Genomic DNA, 3,870 nt, shown 5'->3' with positions numbered 1-3,870 from the left:
CTTGTGCCGTTTAACTAAAAGTCTGCATGGCAGCTTGTGTAAATGAGTTTGTGGTGGCCCCTGCTCCCCCAGCTCAGGGGCATTTAAAATCTGTGGAGGTCAGCATCCCCTCTCTGAAGGTGCTCTGGGCCAGGCAGCCCACCCATCGGATTCCCCCCTTTCACCCATGCAGACCCTGCAGGCAGGTGCTGAGGCTGCCTTCACTCAGGCCCCAGAGCCGAGAGCCCCCTCCTTATCCTAGGCCGTGCTTCCCTCACTTTCTGCCTTCCAGCCACACCGGCCTTCAGGCATCCTATCCGCCCTGGAACCCTCTGCCCTCCCTCTTTCAAGGATCGCTCCTAACTTCCCTTCTTGGTTCAGGTAACACTTCCTCAGGGAAGGTTCCCTCAGCTTCAGGGTAGGCCTCTCTCCCCGACCTTTAGTGTCCTCAGGATTTAAAAACAAAAAGTGAATGCCTGTGACAGCTGTTCCCTGTGTGGCCACTTTCCCTGAGTTCATTCAGTAAGGGAGGTACTTTTTTTTTTTTTTTTTTTTTGCGGTACGCGGGCCTCTCACTGTTGTGGCCTCTCCCGTTGCGGAACACAGGCTCCGGACGCGCAGGCTCAGCGGCCATGGCTCACGGGTCTAGCCGCTCCGTGACATGTGGGATCTTCCCGGACCGGGGCACAAACCCACGTCCCCTGCATCGGCAGGCAGACTCTCAACCGCTGCGACACCAGGGAAGCCCAGGGATGTACTTTATTCCACCCATTTTGCTGGTGTGGAGACTGAGGCTTGGAGAAATGAAGACACTGGCTAAATGTCAATGAAGTTTACCTAGGCTATGGCTGGTAAGGGATAGGGCCAGGATTCAAAGCAGACCATGAGTGCTTGACCACCAGCCGAGCTGGCTCCTGAGTCCATGAAGATTTTCATCAGATCAGATCAGCAGTCAGTAATTGTATTCTTTCTGTCTGTCTATACAGATGTGTGTATGTGTGTGTGTGCATATATATATATATATATATATATATATATATATCTCGTTGGGGGCATGGGGATGGGGGCAGGGGGCGGGGGTGACCCTCCAGGGCGTACAGTGATGTGCCTTCACTCTGGCCCCAGAACAGGGTTCCCCATAAGAAGGCTGCCCCCCACACTGTTTTTACTTTTTTACTTCCCTTTGTTTTTGCCTACAAACGACGTGTTTCTTTTCCTGCCAGGCTGCTCTCCCGGGGCTTGGTTCCAGATCTTTCAGGGAGATAAACATGGCCCTTGTCCCAAGTGCAGAGCATTCTAATCTGTCCAGCCCAGCTGACCTTGCCCATGGGCCTGGCCCACCCCAGCACCGCTGGCCACTGGGGTTCCGGGAAAAGCCTGTGGGTGGAGAGGCTGGTCACGTGCTGGGCTGTGCAGAGTTGGGGAGGCCCTTCACCCAGTGTATTCCCCCATCTATCCTGGGCCAGAGCGGTCTCCGCTACAGTGAGCTTGCCTGGGAGTTTTGGGCATCGCTGTTGGGGAGCCCCTGGGAGCCCCAGGCTTTGGCCAGCCTTCGGTGCACGTTGCTGGAGGGACGTTCCTGGCCTGGGTGGCCTTCCTTGGCATGCCCCCCTGGAGCGGAAGGGAAGCCATCTGTTTTCCCCTTTCTGCTGGATATGCCTCTCCCCAGGGAGGAGCAGCAAGGCTGGGTAGGGCGGCGAGGGGCCGAGGCCGAGGAAGCACACAGCCCCCAGCCCCACCTTCCTCTGGCCTGGAGTCTGGGGGCACACAGTGTACCCCTCTGCCCCGCGGTTGTGGACCGCTGGCCGACTACTTCCCCAGAAGGAACACGAGGTTATCAAGCTCCTGAGTCTGAACCCCTGTCAGGAAGACATCAGACAACAGGCTGGAGGGAGGAATCCCCCGTGCAGGCCACAGCTGGGCCTTCTCCTCGGGCTCAGGTCTGTGTCCACCCTCTCGGCCTCTTCTCTTTTTTTTGGGCCTCTCACTGTTGTGGCCTCTCCCGTTGCGGAGCACAGGCTCCGGACGCGCAGGCTCAGCGGCCATGGCTCACGGGCCCAGCCGCTCCGCGGCATGTGGGATCCTCCCGGACCGGGGCACGAACCCGCGTCCCCTGCATCGGCAGGTGGACTCTCAACCACTGCGCCACCAGGGAAGCCCTCGGCCTCTTCTCTTGAAGGACATTTGGGCATCCAACCCAAGGCCAGGTACATGGTAAGAGTCGGAGTTAGCTAGCAGCTTTCTGTGATTTGGGGAGCATTTTCAGATGGTGGGGTTCTCACCACCTGCCTGGGTCCGAGGGAGGAGACTCTTTGAGGGCAGGCTGGCCGACCCACCCCTCCCCCATCGTGTTCAGCAGGATCCTGAGGCTGATCCTCATCTTTCTAGATCCCAAACCCTGACATTTACCGTGCGCCTGGGATACTGACCCATCTCTACAAACTAGGCTCAGAAGTAGGCCGTCTATAATTCCTCAAGGAGAATTCAGCCATCTTCTTGCTCAAAAGGTCTGATCATTTTCAACGCTGTCATTCAAAGAACTGTTAAGTTCATTCATTCAACAAATTTTTTATCACAAGTTGTCAACAGCACTTTATTTTGTTCGAATGCTTCTTGTTGGCAGCTGCCACCTGTCCAGCGATTCTGTCCAGATCTCTCTGTCCCTGAGGTGTCAGTTTGTGGCCCCCATCTTGGTCCTTTCCCACCGTTTTCAGCCCCTCCAGGGCTTGGAGAACCCGACGGGCCATGCTTTTGGAGCCTCTGCCGAAGTGGCTGGGCGTGACACCGTTTCCCTGACCCCCACCATAGATCTTGGTCACAGAGCACCCCCCCACCCCCGCCAACCCTGCGCTGCCCCGGAGGTACAGGTGCCGCGTGCTATGGAAGCAGCTCGTGTGTAGAACCCGTTCTTATCTTAGGGAGTGAGCTCTTTATGCTTGGCCGGCTTGACAGTGTCCACCCATTCAGGGGCTTTCAACTTCCTGGACTTTCTGAGGAAGGCTGCCAGGGCTTTGACGAACTCCCGCTGGCTCACGTCTTTTCCAGTAACTCCAGGCATTGAGCAGCCTCCGAGCTGCCAGCCGGGGGGAAAAGGCCATTCAACAAATATTTACCGAGCATCCAATAAGTGCCAGGCACTGGGGAGACGGGAGCCAAAGCAGCCCTAGTCTCTACCCTCAAAGAGCTTCCTTCCAGTGGGGGAGACCCCACCAGTCACATAACCTCATGGACAAACGTGACAGTGACGAGGGGTAGGAAGGAGAGGTGCGTGGTGCTGACATAGGCTTGGAGGAGGGACACGATCTGACATCGGAAGGATGAACACGAGTTAAGGAGCTGAGAAGGGACGGGAAGGGCGCTGCAGACAGAGGGAACCAGCATTTCCGCGAAGCCCTGCAGCCGGAGGGAGCAGGCAAGCGCACACACACGCCTGAAAGGATGTGGGGGTCGGGGCTGAAGCCTGGGAGGGGGGTGGGCAGGTCAGACCACACAGGCCTTGAAGGTCGCCTTAACCAAAGTAGCAGGAAGCTATTTAAGAGTTTTAGCAGGGAACGCAACAGGGTCAGATGTGCATGGCCAAAAGATCGCTCTGGCTGCAGAGTGTATTGGGGGGTGCAGACCAGGGGTGAGTGGACCGGCTGTAGTCCAGGGAGAGACGGGCCCCTGGGCACCTGGGCGGGGTGGTGGTGGCGGAGAAGGATTGGGGATATAAATTGGGAGGTAGAGCTGCCGGAACTTGCCGAGAGATTGGATGCGGATGAAATGGAAGAGGGGGCTTTCAGGGACATCACCTGGGTTTTTGGCTTGGCAGATGGAAGGTGGCTAGTGCCAGCTACAGTGAGAGGGAACCCCAGAGGAAGACAAAGTGTAGGGAGACAAGTGCAACTTCGG

The 3,870-nt window shown here is 57.0% G+C and overlaps 1 pseudogene across 1 annotated transcript; it reads right to left on the bottom strand.

Moving 5' to 3' along the window:
- Positions 1–2,561: 2,561 nt before the first annotated feature.
- On the bottom strand, positions 2,562–3,058 carry LOC307066700 (small ribosomal subunit protein eS19-like; annotated as a pseudogene). The gene has a single exon. The product of its transcript is annotated as a small ribosomal subunit protein eS19-like (transcript).
- Between the last annotated feature and the right edge of the window lie 812 nt (positions 3,059–3,870).

Source organism: Hyperoodon ampullatus, assembly GCF_949752795.1.
Source record: "Hyperoodon ampullatus genome assembly, chromosome: 2".
NCBI lineage: Eukaryota > Metazoa > Chordata > Mammalia > Artiodactyla > Ziphiidae > Hyperoodon > Hyperoodon ampullatus.
The sequence above is the reverse complement of the archived record's forward strand: the minus strand, read 5'-3'. Positions and strand labels throughout refer to the sequence as shown.